Genomic DNA, 19427 nt, shown 5'->3' on the forward strand with positions numbered 1-19427 from the left:
GATTGTGGGGATGTGAGGGCAGTAAGGTATCCACCTACCCCTCCATCCACCACAATCACAATCAAATTTCAATGATGGGAAAGTGAGGGCAAGGAAGGTATTCACCTCCACCTCCACCCAGTCTACCCAAATTGCTATTACCTCGATTGTGAGGAATTTTTTGAACAGGGGACAGATCTTATTTGGACTGTCCCCGCCCGAAAAAACACTTTTAACTCCATGGTTTATGGTGTGAGACTCTGGGGGAGACGGTGGGACGATCGGGGTGGCATGCTAGGCAGGCCCGTGCACAACGTGAGTCCCTTAATTGGGACCACGGTCTGGGGACTCCAATCCTACCCCCCAACCCTAACCCTACCCCCAACCCTAACCCTAACCCTAACCCTAACCCTAACCCTAACCCTAATCCCAACCCTAACTCTAACCCCAACCCTTAACCTAACCCTAACCCTAACCCTAACCCTAACCCTAACCCTAACCCTAACCCTAACCCTAACCCTAACCCTAACCCTAACCCTAACCCTAACCCTAACCCTAACCCTAACCCTAACCCTAACCCTAACCCCTAACCCTAACCCTAACCCTAACCCTAACCCTAACCCTAACCCTAACCCTAACCCTAATGTGCATTTGCACATATGTGCATTTTCGTTTTGACCACACAACCTAACCCTAACCCTAACCCTAACCCTAACCCTAACCCTAACCCTAACCCTAACCCTAACCCTAACCCTAATCCTAACCCTAACCCTAACCCTAACCCTAACCCTAACCCTAACCCCTAACCCTAACCCTAACCCTAACCCTAACCCTAACCCTAACCCTAACCCTAACCCTAACCCCTAACCCTAACCCTAACCCTAACCCTAACCCTAACCCTAACCCTAACCCTAACCCTAATGTGCATTTGCACATATGTGCATTTTCGTTTTGACCACACAACCTAACCCTAACCCTAACCCTAACCCTAACCCTAACCCTAACCCCTAACCCTAACCCTAACCCTAACCCTAACCCTAACCCTAACCCTAAGTTGATTGGATCATGGCTGGCATCAAACTGACTGCAAGGAATGCCTATAAAGAGTACCTGAAAAAATGCAAAGAGTTTGTGAGACCCGCAAGAACATTTGCTGCTTTCAGAAGAAAGAGAGAGAGGATGATTGAGGTAACTTTCCTTTCATACACTTCATTTTTCATATTTTAAACTACTGCATGTTATGAACTTTTTATTTCCAACAGGCATTTGGACCAGCAGACTAATTCACGTGGAAGACAATTTAAATGTGTTTCGTTGAACGAAAAAGGTAAGCTAACTTTCCTTTCTAACCCTTCAATTGCATGTCTACACTTTGCAATGTTGAATCATATAATGCTTGTTTTACAGGCCAACCAACACCCTTACTAAACCCAACATTTTGGAGGAATATCCCTATTTCTTGATTTTTTATTATGTTTTCCTTAAATTTATTGGGTGACATCTTATTTTTGGTTCATTTGAACTGGCTTTAAACTAATCATGACTCATTCAACTGACTACTTTTGTGTTTTTTCTAAAAATGTTCAATAAAGTTCTACAGCATACAATTTGATCTGCCTCTGTCTCTTTATTTTTTGCAGTACACTTACACCCCCACCCATCCCCTACACAAACCCTAAAGTCTTTCGAGAAAAGGCACGAGAAACTATCAAAAATCTAATTAAAAAAACACTAACCCTAGAAAAATAGGTCCCTCGTGACAAATTCTTGAGAAGCCATTATGTGCACATTTTTGACCCAGTGTGCAAAACAAAAAGGAAGCTCATATCGACTCAAAAACACCACAGTCGTGCCCAGTGACTTCCAAATAGTATATATAGATTTAAATTTTGTACATAAACCCAAAGGAAAATGTACAATACCATATCTCCACTGGTGGTGGCGCTATCGAGCTGAAACCATGTGCAATCGACTCCCAGCCCCCTAATTAGTATATATACCAAATTTCAGAGCTCTAGAGCAAAAAATGAGAAAAAATGTGCATTTGCACATATGTGCATTTTCGTTTTGACCACACAACCTAACCCTAACCCTAACCCTAACCCTAACCCTAACCCTAACCCTAACCCTAACCCTAACCCTAACCCTAACCCTAACCCTAACCCTAACCCTAACCCCTAACCCTAACCCTAACCCTAACCCTAACCCTAACCCTAACCCTAACCCTAACCCTAACCCTAATGTGCATTTGCACATATGTGCATTTTCGTTTTGACCACACAACCTAACCCTAACCCTAACCCTAACCCTAACCCTAACCCTAACCCCTAACCCTAACCCTAACCCTAACCCTAACCCTAACCCTAACCCTAACCCTAAGTTGATTGGATCATGGCTGGCATCAAACTGACTGCAAGGAATGCCTATAAAGAGTACCTGAAAAAATGCAAAGAGTTTGTGAGACCCGCAAGAACATTTGCTGCTTTCAGAAGAAAGAGAGAGAGGATGATTGAGGTAACTTTCCTTTCATACACTTCATTTTTCATATTTTAAACTACTGCATGTTATGAACTTTTTATTTCCAACAGGCATTTGGACCAGCAGACTAATTCACGTGGAAGACAATTTAAATGTGTTTCGTTGAACGAAAAAGGTAAGCTAACTTTCCTTTCTAACCCTTCAATTGCATGTCTACACTTTGCAATGTTGAATCATATAATGCTTGTTTTACAGGCCAACCAACACCCTTACTAAACCCAACATTTTGGAGGAATATCCCTATTTCTTGATTTTTTATTATGTTTTCCTTAAATTTATTGGGTGACATCTTATTTTTTGGTTCATTTGAACTGGCTTTAAACTAATCATGACTCATTCAACTGACTACTTTTGTGTTTTTTCTAAAAATGTTCAATAAGTTCTACAGCATACAATTTGATCTGCCTCTGTCTCTTTATTTTTTGCAGTACACTTACAACCCCCACCCATCCCCTACACAAACCCTAAAGTCTTTCGAGAAAAGGCACGAGAAACTATCAAAAATCTAATTAAAAAAACACTAACCCTAGAAAAATAGGTCCCTCGTGACAAATTCTTGAGAAGCCATTATGTGCACATTTTTGACCCAGTGTGCAAAACAAAAAGGAAGCTCATATCGACTCAAAAACAACCACAGTCGTGCCCTGTGACTTCCAAATAGTATATATAGATTTAAATTTTGTACATAAACCCAAAGGAAAATGTACAATACCATATCTCCACTGGTGGTGGCGCTATCGAGCTGAAACCATGTGCAATCGACTCCCAGCCCCCTAATTAGTATATATACCAAATTTCAGAGCTCTAGAGCAAAAAATGAGAAAAAATGTGCATTTGCACATATGTGCATTTTCGTTTTGACCACACAACCTAACCCTAACCCTAACCCTAACCCTAACCCTAACCCTAACCCTAACCCTAACCCTAACCCTAACCCTAACCCCTAACCCTAACCCTAACCCTAACCCTAACCCTAACCCTAACCCTAACCCTAACCCTAACCCTAATGTGCATTTGCACATATGTGCATTTTCGTTTTGACCACACAACCTAACCCTAACCCTAACCCTAACCCTAACCCTAACCCTAACCCTAACCCTAACCCTAACCCTAACCCTAACCCTAACCCTAATCCTAACCCTAACCCTAACCCTAACCCTAACCCTAACCCTAACCCTAACCCCTAACCCTAACCCTAACCCTAACCCTAACCCTAACCCTAACCCTAACCCTAACCCCTAACCCTAACCCTAACCCTAACCCTAACCCTAACCCTAACCCTAACCCTAACCCTAATGTATTTGCACATATGTGCATTTTCGTTTTGACCATACAACGTAACCTAACCCTAACCCTAACCCTAACCCTAACCCTAACCCTAACCCTAACCCTAACCCTAACCCTAACCCTAACCCTAACCCTAACCCTAACCCTAACCCCTAACCCTAACCCTAACCCTAACCCTAACCCTAACCCTAACCCTAACCCTAACCCTAACCCTAACCCTAACCCTAACCCTAACCCTAACCCTAACCCTAACCCTAACCCTAACCCTAACCCTAACCCTAACCCTAACCCCTAACCCTAACCCTAACCCTAACCCTAACCCTAACCCTAACCCTAACCCTAACCCTAATGTGCATTTGCACATATGTGCATTTTCGTTTTGACCACACAACCTAACCCTAACCCTAACCCTAACCCTAACCCTAACCCTAACCCCTAACCCTAACCCTAACCCTAACCCTAACCCTAACCCTAACCCTAACCCTAAGGAGATTGGATCATGGCAGGCATCAAACTGACTGCAACTAAAGCCTATAAAGAGTACCTGAAAAAAATGCAAAGAGTTTGTGAGACCCGCAAGAACATTTGCTGCTTTCAGAAGAAAGAGAGAGAGGATGATTGAGGTAACTTTCCTTTCATACACTTCATTTTTCATATTTTAAACTACTGCATGTTATGAACTTTTTATTTCCAACAGGCATTTGGACCAGCAGACTAATTCACGTGGAAGACAATTTAAATGTGTTTCGTTGAACGAAAAAGGTAAGCTAACTTTCCTTTCTAACCCTTCAATTGCATGTCTACACTTTGCAATGTTGAATCATATAATGCTTGTTTTACAGGCCAACCAACACCCTTACTAAACCCAACATTTTGGAGGAATATCCCTATTTCTTGATTTTTTATTATGTTTTCCTTAAATTTATTGGGTGACATCTTATTTTTTGGTTCATTTGAACTGGCTTTAAACTAATCATGACTCATTCAACTGACTACTTTTGTGTTTTTTTCTAAAAATGTTCAATAAAGTTCTACAGCATACAATTTGATCTGCCTCTGTCTCTTTATTTTTTGCAGTACACTTACACCCCACCCATCCCCTACACAAACCCTAAAGTCTTTCGAGAAAAGGCACGAGAAACTATCAAAAATCTAATTAAAAAAACACTAACCCTAGAAAAATAGGTCCCTCGTGACAAATTCTTGAGAAGCCATTATGTGCACATTTTTGACCCAGTGTGCAAAACAAAAAGGAAGCTCATATCGACTCAAAAACACCACAGTCGTGCCCAGTGACTTCCAAATAGTATATATAGATTTAAATTTTGTACATAAACCCAAAGGAAAATGTACAATACCATATCTCCACTGGTGGTGGCGCTATCGAGCTGAAACCATGTGCAATCGACTCCCAGCCCCCTAATTAGTATATATACCAAATTTCAGAGCTCTAGAGCAAAAAATGAGAAAAAATGTGCATTTGCACATATGTGCATTTTCGTTTTGACCACACAACCTAACCCTAACCCTAACCCTAACCCTAACCCTAACCCTAACCCTAACCCTAACCCTAACCCTAACCCCTAACCCTAACCCTAACCCTAACCCTAACCCTAACCCTAACCCTAACCCTAACCCTAACCCTAATGTGCATTTGCACATATGTGCATTTTCGTTTTGACCACACAACCTAACCCTAACCCTAACCCTAACCCTAACCCTAACCCTAACCCTAACCCTAACCCTAACCCTAACCCTAATCCTAACCCTAACCCTAACCCTAACCCTAACCCTAACCCTAACCCTAACCCCTAACCCTAACCCTAACCCTAACCCTAACCCTAACCCTAACCCTAACCCTAACCCCTAACCCTAACCCTAACCCTAACCCTAACCCTAACCCTAACCCTAACCCTAACCCTAATGTGCATTTGCACATATGTGCATTTTCGTTTTGACCACACAACCTAACCCTAACCCTAACCCTAACCCTAACCCTAACCCTAACCCCTAACCCTAACCCTAACCCTAACCCTAACCCTAACCCTAACCCTAAGTTGATTGGATCATGGCTGGCATCAAACTGACTGCAAGGAATGCCTATAAAGAGTACCTGAAAAAATGCAAAGAGTTTGTGAGACCCGCAAGAACATTTGCTGCTTTCAGAAGAAAGAGAGAGAGGATGATTGAGGTAACTTTCCTTTCATACACTTCATTTTTCATATTTTAAACTACTACTGCATGTTATGAACTTTTTATTTCCAACAGGCATTTGGACCAGCAGACTAATTCACGTGGAAGACAATTTAAATGTGTTTCGTTGAACGAAAAAGGTAAGCTAACTTTCCTTTCTAACCCTTCAATTGCAAGTCTACACTTTGCAATGTTGAATCATATAATGCTTGTATTACAGGACAACCAACACCCTAACTAAACCCAACAATATTCAGGAATAACCCTATATATAGATAATTTATTATGTTTTCCTTAAATTTATTGGGTGACATCTTATTTTTTGGTTCATTTGAACTGGCTTTAAACTAATCATGACTCATTCAACTGACTACTTTTGTGTTTTTTCTAAAAATGTTCAATAAAGTTCTACAGCATACAATTTGATCTGCCTCTGTCTCTTTATTTTTTGCAGTACACTTACACACCCCACCCATCCCCTACACAAACCCTAAAGTCTTTCGAGAAAAGGCACGAGAAACTATCAAAAATCTAATTAAAAAAACACTAACCCTAGAAAAATAGGTCCCTCGTGACAAATTCTTGAGAAGCCATTATGTGCACATTTTTGACCCAGTGTGCAAAACAAAAAGGAAGCTCATATCGACTCAAAAACACCACAGTCGTGCCCAGTGACTTCCAAATAGTATATATAGATTTAAATTTTGTACATAAACCCAAAGGAAAATGTACAATACCATATCTCCACTGGTGGTGGCGCTATCGAGCTGAAACCATGTGCAATCGACTCCCAGCCCCCTAATTAGTATATATACCAAATTTCAGAGCTCTAGAGCAAAAAATGAGAAAAAATGTGCATTTGCACATATGTGCATTTTCGTTTTGACCACACAACCTAACCCTAACCCTAACCCTAACCCTAACCCTAACCCTAACCTAACCCTAACCCTAACCCTAACCCTAACCCTAACCCTAACCCTAACCCTAACCCTAACCCTAACCCTAACCCTAACCCTAACCCTAACCCTAATGTGCATTTTAACATATGTGCATTTTGTAATTTACCACTCAACCTAACCCTAACCCTAACCCTAACCCTAACCCTAACCCTAACCCTAACCCTAACCCTAACCCTAACCCTAATCCTAACCCTAACCCTAACCCTAACCCTAACCCTAACCCTAACCCTAACCCTAACCCTAACCCTAACCCTAACCCTAACCCTAACCCTAACCCTAACCCTAACCCTAACCCTTAACCCTAACCCTAACCCTAACCCTAACCCTAACCCTAACCCTAACCCTAATGTGCAAATGCACATATGTGCATTTTCGTTTTGACCACACAACCTAACCCTAACCCTAACCCTAACCCTAACCCTAACCCTAACCCTAACCCTAACCCTAACCCTAACCCTAACCCAAACCCCGAACCCTAGCCCTAAGTTGATTGGATCATGGCTGGCATCAAACTGACTGCAAGGAATGCCTATAAAGAGTACCTGAAAAAATGCAAAGAGTTTGTGAGACCCGCAAGAACATTTGCTGCTTTCAGAAGAAAGAGAGAGAGGATGATTGAGGTAACTTTCCTTTCATACACTTCATTTTCATATTTTAAACTACTGCATGTTATGAACTTTTTATTTCCAACAGGCATTTGGACCAGCAGACTAATTCCACGTGGAAGACAATTTTATTTTGTTTAGTTGAACGAAAAAGGTAAGCTAACTTTCCTTTCTATCCCTTCAATTGCATGTATACAATTTGCAATGTTGAATCATATAATGCTTGTTTTACAGGCCAACCAACACCCTTACTAAACCCAACATTTTGGAGGAATATCCCTATTTCTTGATTTTTTATTATGTTTTCCTTAAATTTATTGGGTGACATCTTATTTTTTGGTTCATTTGAACTGGCTTTAAACTAATCATGACTCATTCAACTGACTACTTTTGTGTTTTTCTAAAAATGTTCAATAAAGTTCTACAGCATACAATTTGAATCTGCCTCTGTCTCTTATTTTTTGCAGTACACTTAGACCCCACCCATCCCCTACACAAACCCTAAAGTCTTTCGAGAAAAGGCACGAGAAACTATCAAAAATCTAATTAAAAAAACACTAACCCTAGAAAAATAGGTCCCTCGTGACAAATTCTTGAGAAGCCATTATGTGCACATTTTTGACCCAGTGTGCAAAACAAAAAGGAAGCTCATATCGACTCAAAAACAACCACAGTCGTGCCCTGTTAATTCCAAATTTTATATATATATTTAAATTTTGTACATAAACCCAAAGGAAAATGTACAATACCATATCTCCACTGGTGGTGGCGCTATCGAGCTGAAACCATGTGCAATCGACTCCCAGCCCCCTAATTAGTATATATACCAAATTTCAGAGCTCTAGAGCAAAAAATGAGAAAAAATGTGCATTTGCACATATGTGCATTTTCGTTTTGACCACACAACCTAACCCTAACCCTAACCCTAACCCTAACCCTAACCCTAACCCTAACCCTAACCCTAACCCTAACCCTAACCCCTAACCCTAACCCTAACCCTAACCCTAACCCTAACCCTAACCCTACCCTAACCCTAACCCTAACCCTAATGTGCATTTGCACATATGTGCATTTTCGTTTTGACCACACAACCTAACCCTAACCCTAACCCTAACCCTAACCCTAACCCTAACCCTAACCCTAACCCTAAACCCTAACCCTAACCCTAACCCTAATCCTAACCCTAACCCTAACCCTAACCCTAACCCTAACCCTAACCCTAACCCTAACCCCTAACCCTAACCCTAACCCTAACCCTAACCCTAACCCTAACCCTAACCCCTAACCCTAACCCTAACCCTAACCCTAACCCTAACCCTAACCCTAACCCTAACCCTAATGTGCATTTGCACATATGTGCATTTTCGTTTTGACCACACACCCTAACCCTAACCCTAACCCTAACCTAACCCTAACCCTAACCCTAACCCTAACCCTACCCTAACCCTAACCCTAACCCCTAACCCTAACCCTAACCCTAAGTTGATTGGATCATGGCTGGCATCAAACTGACTGCAAGGAATGCCTATAAAGAGTACCTGAAAAAATGCAAAGAGTTTGTGAGACCCGCAAGAACATTTGCTGCTTTCAGAAGAAAGAGAGAGAGGATGATTGAGGTAACTTTCCTTTCATACACTTCATTTTTCATATTTTAACTACTGCATGTTATGAACTTTTTATTTCCAACAGGCATTTGGACCAGCAGACTAATTCACGTGGAAGACAATTTAAATGTGTTTCGTTGAACGAAAAAAGGTAAGCTAACTTTCCTTTCTAACCCTTCAATTGCATGTCTACACTTTGCAATGTTGAATCATATAATGCTTGTTTTACAGGCCAACCAACACCCTTACTAAACCCAACATTTTGGAGGGAATATCCCTATTTCTTGATTTTTTATTATGTTTTCCTTAAATTTATTGGGTGACATCTTATTTTTTGGTTCATTTGAACTGGCTTTTAAACTAATCATGACTCATTCAACTGACTACTTTTGTGTTTTTTCTAAAATGTTCAATAAAGTTCTACAGCATACAATTTGATCTGCCTCTGTCTCTTTATTTTTTTGCAGTACACTTACACCCCACCCATCCCCTACACAAACCCTAAAGTCTTTCGAGAAAAGGCACGAGGAAACTATCAAAAATCTAATTAAAAAAACACTAACCCTAGAAAAATAGGTCCCTCGTGACAAATTCTTGAGAAGCCATTATGTGCACATTTTTGACCCAGTGTGCAAAACAAAAAGGAAGCTCATATCGACTCAAAACACCACAGTCGTGCCCAGTGACTTCCAAATAGTATATATAGATTTAAATTTTGTACATAAACCCAAAGGAAATGTACAATACCATATCTCCACTGCTGGTGGCGCTATCGAGCTGAAACCATGTGCAATCAACTCCCAGCCCCCTAATTAGTATACATACCAAATTTCAGAGCTCTAGAGCAAAAAATGAGAAAAAATGTGCAAATGCACATATGTGCATTTTCGTTTTGACCACACAACCTAACCCTAACCCTAACCCTAACCCTAACCCTAACCCTAACCCTAACCCTAACCCCTAACCCTAACCCTAACCCTAACCCTAACCCTAACCCTTTCCTTTCATACACTTCATTTTTCATATTTTAAACTACTGCATGTTATGAACTTTTTATTTCCAACAGGCATTTGGACCAGCAGACTAATTCACGTGGAAGACAATTTAAATGTGTTTCGTTGAACGAAAAAGGTAAGCTAACTTTCCTTTCTACCCTTCAATTGCATGTATACACTTTGCAATGTTGAATCATATAATGCTTGTTTTACAGGCCAACCAACACCCTTACTAAACCCAACATTTTGGAGGAATATCCCTATTTCTTGATTTTTTATTATGTTTTCCTTAAATTTATTGGGTGACATCTTATTTTTTGGTTCATTTGAACTGGCTTTAAACTAATCATGACTCATTCAACTGACTACTTTGTGGTTTTTTCTAAAAATGTTCAATAAAGTTCTACAGCATACAATTTGATCTGCCTCTGTCTCTTTATTTTTTGCAGTACACGTACACCCCACCCATCCCCTACACAAACCCTAAAGTCTTTCGAGAAAAGGCACGAGAAACTATCAAAAATCTAATTAAAAAAACACTAACCCTAGAAAAATAGGTCCCTCGTGACAAATTCTTGAGAAGCCATTATGTGCACATTTTTGACCCAGTGTGCAAAACAAAAAGGAAGCTCATATCGACTCAAAAACACCACAGTCGTGCCCAGTGACTTCCAAATAGTATATATAGATTTAAATTTTGTACATAAACCCAAAGGAAAATGTACAATACCATATCTCCACTGCTGGTGGCGCTATCGAGCTGAAACCATGTGCAATCAACTCCCAGCCCCCTAATTAGTATACATACCAAATTTCAGAGCTCTAGAGCAAAAAATGAGAAAAAATGTGCAAATGCACATATGTGCATTTTCGTTTTGACCACACAACCTAACCCTAACCCTAACCCTAACCCTAACCCTAACCCTAACCCTAACCCCTAACCCTAACCCTAACCCTAACCCTAACCCTTTCCTTTCATACACTTCATTTTTCATATTTTAAACTACTGCATGTTATGAACTTTTTATTTCCAACAGGCATTTGGACCAGCAGACTAATTCACGTGGAAGACAATTTAAATGTGTTTCGTTGAACGAAAAAGGTAAGCTAACTTTCCTTTCTAACCCTTCAATTGCATGTCTACACTTTGCAATGTTGAATCATATAATGCTTGTTTTACAGGCCAACCAACACCCTTACTAAACCCAACATTTTGGAGGAATATCCCTATTTCTTGATTTTTTATTATGTTTTCCTTAAATTTATTGGGTGACATCTTATTTTTTGGTTCATTTGAACTGGCTTTAAACTAATCATGACTCATTCAACTGACTACTTTTGTGTTTTTTCTAAAAATGTTCAATAAAGTTCTACAGCATACAATTTGATCTGCCTCTGTCTCTTTATTTTTTGCAGTACACTTACACCCCACCCATCCCCTACACAAACCCTAAGTCTTTCGAGAAAAGGCACGAGAAACTATCAAAAATCTAATTAAAAAACACTAACCCTAGAAAAATAGGTCCCTCGTGACAAATTCTTGAGAAGCCATTATGTGCACATTTTTGACCCAGTGTGCAAAACAAAAAGGAAGCTCATATCGACTCAAAAACACCACAGTCGTGCCCAGTGACTTCCAAATAGTATATATAGATTTAAATTTTGTACATAAACCCAAAGGAAAATGTACAATACCATATCTCCACTGCTGGTGGCGCTATCGAGCTGAAACCATGTGCAATCAACTCCCAGCCCCCTAATTAGTATACATACCAAATTTCAGAGCTCTAGAGCAAAAAATGAGAAAAAATGTGCAAATGCACATATGTGCATTTTCGTTTTGACCACACAACCTAACCCTAACCCTAACCCTAACCCTAACCCTAACCCTAACCCCTAACCCTAACCCTAACCCTAACCCTAACCCTAACCCTTTCCTTTCATACACTTCATTTTTCATATTTTAAACTACTGCATGTTATGAACTTTTTATTTCCAACAGGCATTTGGACCAGCAGACTAATTCACGTGGAAGACAATTTAAATGTGTTTCGTTGAACGAAAAAGGTAAGCTAACTTTCCTTTCTAACCCTTCAATTGCATGTCTACACTTTGCAATGTTGAATCATATAATGCTTGTTTTACAGGCCAACCAACACCCTTACTAAACCCAACATTTTGGAGGAATATCCCTATTTCTTGATTTTTTATTATGTTTTCCTTAAATTTATTGGGTGACATCTTATTTTTTGGTTCATTTGAACTGGCTTTAAACTAATCATGACTCATTCAACTGACTACTTTTGTGTTTTTTCTAAAAATGTTCAATAAAGTTCTACAGCATACAATTTGATCTGCCTCTGTCTCTTTATTTTTTGCAGTACACTTACACCCCACCCATCCCCTACACAAACCCTAAAGTCTTTCGAGAAAAGGCACGAGAAACTATCAAAAATCTAATTAAAAAAACACTAACCCTAGAAAAATAGGTCCCTCGTGACAAATTCTTGAGAAGCCATTATGTGCACATTTTTGACCCAGTGTGCAAAACAAAAAGGAAGCTCATATCGACTCAAAAACACCACAGTCGTGCCCAGTGACTTCCAAATAGTATATATAGATTTAAATTTTGTACATAAACCCAAAGGAAAATGTACAATACCATATCTCCACTGCTGGTGGCGCTATCGAGCTGAAACCATGTGCAATCAACTCCCAGCCCCCTAATTAGTATACATACCAAATTTCAGAGCTCTAGAGCAAAAAATGAGAAAAAATGTGCAAATGCACATATGTGCATTTTCGTTTTGACCACACAACCTAACCCTAACCCTAACCCTAACCCTAACCCTAACCCTAACCCTAACCCTAACCCCTAACCCTAACCCTAACCCTAACCCTAACCCTAACCCTTTCCTTTCATACACTTCATTTTTCATATTTTAAACTACTGCATGTTATGAACTTTTTATTTCCAACAGGCATTTGGACCAGCAGACTAATTCACGTGGAAGACAATTTAAATGTGTTTCGTTGAACGAAAAAGGTAAGCTAACTTTCCTTTCTAACCCTTCAATTGCATGTCTACACTTTGCAATGTTGAATCATATAATGCTTGTTTTACAGGCCAACCAACACCCTTACTAAACCCAACATTTTGGAGGAATATCCCTATTTCTTGATTTTTTATTATGTTTTCCTTAAATTTATTGGGTGACATCTTATTTTTTGGTTCATTTGAACTGGCTTTAAACTAATCATGACTCATTCAACTGACTACTTTTGTGTTTTTTCTAAAAATGTTCAATAAAGTTCTACAGCATACAATTTGATCTGCCTCTGTCTCTTTATTTTTTGCAGTACACTTACACCCCACCCATCCCCTACACAACCCTAAGTCTTTCGAGAAAAGGCACGAGAAACTATCAAAAATCTAATTAAAAAAACACTAACCCTAGAAAAATAGGTCCCTCGTGACAAATTCTTGAGAAGCCATTATGTGCACATTTTTGACCCAGTGTGCAAAACAAAAAGGAAGCTCATATCGACTCAAAAACACCACAGTCGTGCCCAGTGACTTCCAAATAGTATATATAGATTTAAATTTTGTACATAAACCCAAAGGAAAATGTACAATACCATATCTCCACTGCTGGTGGCGCTATCGAGCTGAAACCATGTGCAATCAACTCCCAGCCCCCTAATTAGTATACATACCAAATTTCAGAGCTCTAGAGCAAAAAATGAGAAAAAATGTGCAAATGCACATATGTGCATTTTCGTTTTGACCACACAACCTAACCCTAACCCTAACCCTAACCCTAACCCTAACCCTAACCCTAACCCTAACCCTAACCCCTAACCCTAACCCTAACCCTAACCCTAACCCTTTCCTTTCATACACTTCATTTTTCATATTTTAAACTACTGCATGTTATGAACTTTTTATTTCCAACAGGCATTTGGACCAGCAGACTAATTCACGTGGAAGACAATTTAAATGTGTTTCGTTGAACGAAAAAGGTAAGCTAACTTTCCTTTCTAACCCTTCAATTGCATGTCTACACTTTGCAATGTTGAATCATATAATGCTTGTTTTACAGGCCAACCAACACCCTTACTAAACCCAACATTTTGGAGGAATATCCCTATTTCTTGATTTTTTATTATGTTTTCCTTAAATTTATTGGGTGACATCTTATTTTTTGGTTCATTTGAACTGGCTTTAAACTAATCATGACTCATTCAACTGACTACTTTTGTGTTTTTTCTAAAAATGTTCAATAAAGTTCTACAGCATACAATTTGATCTGCCTCTGTCTCTTTATATTTGTGCAGTACACTTACACCCCACCCATCCCCTACACAAACCCTAAAGTCTTTCGAGAAAAGGCACGAGAAACTATCAAAAATCTAATTAAAAAAACACTAACCCTAGAAAAATAGGTCCCTCGTGACAAATTCTTGAGAAGCCATTATGTGCACATGTGTGACCCAGTGTGCAAAACAAAAGGAAGCTCATATCGACTCAAAAACACCACAGTCGTGCCCAGTGACTTCCAAATAGTATATATAGATTTAAATTTTGTACATAAACCCAAAGGAAAATGTACAATACCATATCTCCACTGCTGGTGGCGCTATCGAGCTGAAACCATGTGCAATCAACTCCCAGCCCCCTAATTAGTAAACATACCAAATTTCAGAGCTCTAGAACAAAAATGAGAAAAAATGTGCAAATGCACATATGTGCATTTTCGTTTTGACCACACAACCTAACCCTAACCCTAACCCTAACCCTAACCCTAACCCTAACCCTAACCCTAACCCCTAACCCTAACCCTAACCCTAACCCTAACCCTAACCCTTTCCTTTCATACACTTCATTTTTCATATTTTAAACTACTGCATGTTATGAACTTTTTATTTCCAACAGGCATTTGGACCAGCAGACTAATTCACGTGGAAGACAATTTAAATGTGTTTCGTTGAACGAAAAAGGTAAGCTAACTTTCCTTTCTAACCCTTCAATTGCATGTCTACACTTTGCAATGTTGAATCATATAATGCTTGTTTTACAGGCCAACCAACACCCTTACTAAACCCAACATTTGGAGGAATATCCCTATTTCTTGATTTTTTATTATGTTTTCCTTAAATTTATTGGGTGACATCTTATTTTTTGGTTCATTTGAACTGGCTTTTAAACTAATCATGACTCATTCAACTGACTACTTTTGTGTTTTTTCTAAAAATGTTCAATAAAGTTCTACAGCATACAATTTGATCTGCCTCTGTCTCTTTATTTTTTGCAGTACACTTACACCCCACCCATCCCCTACACAAACCCTAAAGTCTTTCGAGAAAAGGCACGAGAAACTATCAAAAATCTAATTAAAAAAACACTAACCCTAGAAAAATAGGTCCCTCGTGACAAATTCTTGAGAAGCCATTATGTGCACATTTTTGACCCAGTGTGCAAAACAAAAAGGAAGCTCATATCGACTCAAAAACACCACAGTCGTGCCCAGTGACTTCCAAATAGTATATATAGATTTAAATTTTGTACATAAACCCAAAGGAAAATGTACAATACCATATCTCCACTGCTGGTGGCGCTATCGAGCTGAAACCATGTGCAATCAACTCCCAGCCCCCTAATTAGTATACATACCAAATTTCAGAGCTCTAGAGCAAAAAATGAGAAAAAATGTGCAAATGCACATATGTGCATTTTCGTTTTGACCACCTAACCCTAACCCTAACCCTAACCCTAACCCTAACCCTAACCCTAACCCTAACCCTAACCCTAACCCTAACCCGCTGGGATTTGTGGGCTCAACATAGACTTCGTGCTGCACAGCACTCTGCCCGAGTGGTCCTGGAAACCTTGCGGTGTTAACAAAAAGGGCCACTGGCAGAGGAGGTGAGTCATGGTCTTCTACCGGTCTTCACTTTGTATACATGTGTTGTAAATGTTTATTATTATGTGATGGTTCAGGTTTGGCAACTGTAATGTGCAGCTCTAACACCTTATTATTACAAATAGGTCCTTAGAGTAACATTTTTTAATTAGGCCTAAACTAAATATAACCATTTTATATAAATAATATAATATATATAATATAAATAAATTAAGAGGATTATTTTCTTAAAAAATAATCTTCATTTTAATAAATAAATAAACAAAATAATAAATAAATGGATAGATAAATAAATAAATAATTTATTCTCTTAAATAATTATATTTTCTCAGTAGCCTTGTTGTATATATTCATTAATTGTTTATTCAATTGGCTTTGGGACACGGGCCGGGGAGTGATCGACCTACGGCTTGCCGCCATGGACGAGGGTGTCTAGTAATTAAAGGCTGAAACACCCTATGACTCTATGGTTTACTACTGATGACGTGTCTCAACATTTAGGATTTCGCTGGGCTAAAGAGGGCTTTAATTTTAGTCTGTACCCTTAGCCCTAAATAAGATTCAGTGCGTTCTCCACTCCTGAACCCAAAACATAACCGCAGGTTTCCATCTCTTAGCCCTAAACATAACCGTTTTTTTAGCCCCAGCCCTAAACTTAACCGGTTTTCTAGCCCTAAGCCCTAACCTTAACCGGTTTTCTAGCCCTAAACCTAACCGTTAGCCTTAAAACTTAATTTTTAGAACCCTAAACCTAATCCCCAGCCCTAAACATAACCAGAGTTTTGACGTGCGTCGTAATCCTATTTTTCGAACCGTAAACCCTACCTCTAGCCCTAAACATAACCTTAGGCGTCGTCTGAGGTCGGGACCCTAACTGAGACCGACCCCTAACTCTAGAAGAGCGTTTTAAGCTCCTAACTTTAAATAAGCGATGTTTTTTCGTTCGCCGTGATGGTGGTGGCTGAAAATGAGGTCCGTGTGGCAGGCCCGTGCACAACGTGGTTTCTGGGTCACTCCCAGAACTACGGTCTTTTCCCCTAACCTAACCCTAACCCTAACCCTAACCCTAACCCTAACCCTAACCCTAACCCTAATTCCTAACCCTATCCCTAACCCCTAACCCTAACCCTAATCCCTAACCCTAACCCTAACCCCCAACCCTAACCCTAAAATCCTAACCCTAACCCTAATCCTAACCCTAACCCTAATCCCAACCCCAACCCTAATCCCAACCCTAACCCTAACCCTAAATCCTAACCCTAATCCCAACCCTAACCCCAACCCCAAACCCTAACCCTAACCCCAACCCTAAACCCTAATCTAGCCAGTGCCGCCGGTGGTCCTGATGTGTGGTCCGTCGTTGTCCTCTTGTTGAGACATCCAAGAAACCTGAAAGAGAAAAAAGGAAAAAAGGAGTTGAAATCAATATACAAAAAAATAACGAACACAAATAACAAATACTACAGGTGTGAGGATGAATGCAAAAATAACAATCCAAAACCGGAAACAACCGACACCTGGAAAAGAAAGGGGATACAAAAAGGTGAATAAAGATAAGAAAGTGCTAATAAAAGAAATAAAATACATAAAATACTTACCTGGAACACTCACCTTCTGATGAAATTGTACTACCTAAAAGGAAAAAAGCAATTGTAAACAAAGACAAAACAATGCAAATAAAAACTCAAATTGACAAAATACTTACCTGGAATATCACCTGTTAATACAAGGAAAACAAGTACCACTTCAAATACATTTACAATAATAGAGGGAAAAGATTAATCAATAAACATAATACCAGGTTTATTTAAATAATATTTCAAAGTTAATATTATAATTAAATCATAATTGGATATAGTAGTATTTATAATAGGCATTAAATAATTTACAAAACCCAATTCTAATTTTCAGGAATCTTTGACTCCAATTCGGTTTAATAGAAAAGTATTTTCCACTTACCAAACTGAAGTTGGAAAGGAATATTCTTTTTGGGATGGGGCGGAGCCAGCTCTATAAAAGCCAGCAACCCAAGGGAGGGAAATCATTTCCACTTGAAGCTTGCATGGTGCAACAACATCTCTCTGTATACACAGTATTATATTGACTCATTTAAACAATTTGGTTTTTCAATTGACATCTTTACATTTATAATTTGATAAAAAAAATATAAAAAGAAAAAAGAAAAGAAAAAAATTTTTTTTGAGTGCAGATCACCTTTACGGTATCTGTACTAAGCAAAGGTAAGTCAAAGCCTGAAGAAGGTTTTTTCTAAAAAACCGAAACGTCGCGACTGACTTACCATTAATAATTTTTTCTAAAAAGGAAAAACAATTTTCCTTCCTAAACAAACATGCCTTTTAGGCATCCAAGCACACATGTTGGCCACTTTAGACCGCAATTATGGTCGGACCACATTACCCACCCCAGACCGCAGTGGCGTCAGCCCCGGTTCTTTAGTGTGGGAGCTAGAAACATTGACCCAGGACGGTATAGGCTTCCGGGCAATGATGAACACTATCGCAAACATGTATATGTGCATAATTTTTGGAACCAGGGGGAACGTGTTATTGGACGTCCCCCTAACAGATTTAATCAAATTGCTAACTGGAGCAACATCCCTAGATCCCACAATAAGGTTAACTGGGGAAATAGTGGCTACCCAAAAAAGCCCTGGACGAATGTCCCTAACGATAAGAGACACCTATTCGGAAAATTCCATCAGGGGACTCTAGATAGGGTAGCTCACAAAAATGACACAAGACAACCCAAACACGATAGGAGATCGAACAATCGCAAACAGAATTCGGAGACCCCCGATCAGGTAAAGCTCAATGTATTGGTCGAAAAAATGTTTGAGCTTTTGAGGTCACATCACCACCTTGAAAAAGTCCTAGTGGACAATGACATGGGGCCACCTACCTTCAGGTGGCTTACAAAGTATTTAGGTGAGGTCGTGAGACCTGCCAAGATCACGCCTGAAACAAAAACTCTCCTGGAGGGTAATGCAAAAAATTGGGCATACACAAACAGATTGATACTCCAAGATCACTACGCAGGGTGCATTGATCGGGAAGCGGATGAACTGCAGGGCTTGATGGTCACTAACTGGGAACCGGCCTTCACGCGAGCTGAAAAAAAGTACCAGAACAAGTATGGTAAGAGACAAGAGAAGAATGCAATTGAAAAGGTGAGGGCCATACTTACCGTTATGGGGGACAAGCCTGTACAGGCCTCAACGCCTCAGCAGATCCCAACACCTGAACAAACCCCAGCACCCATAGAGGTCAACCAACGGGAGGAACAAATGTCGGATGACACAGAGTCCCCGCCTCTCGCCCACAAG

General features: G+C 39.6%; 1 long non-coding RNA gene across 1 annotated transcript; it reads left to right on the forward strand.

Annotated features, from left to right (window-relative positions):
- The first annotated feature begins 2361 nt into the window (after window positions 1–2361).
- LOC125146019 lies at window positions 2362–2854 on the forward strand. The gene is made up of 3 exons (XR_007144527.1): window positions 2362–2493; window positions 2568–2632; window positions 2713–2854. It is a non-coding gene; the product is annotated as an uncharacterized LOC125146019 (long non-coding RNA).
- Window positions 2855–19427: the final 16573 nt, after the last annotated feature.

Source organism: Tachysurus fulvidraco, chromosome 12 (genome assembly GCF_022655615.1).
Source record: "Tachysurus fulvidraco isolate hzauxx_2018 chromosome 12, HZAU_PFXX_2.0, whole genome shotgun sequence".
NCBI classification, from domain to species: Eukaryota; Metazoa; Chordata; class Actinopteri; order Siluriformes; family Bagridae; genus Tachysurus; species Tachysurus fulvidraco.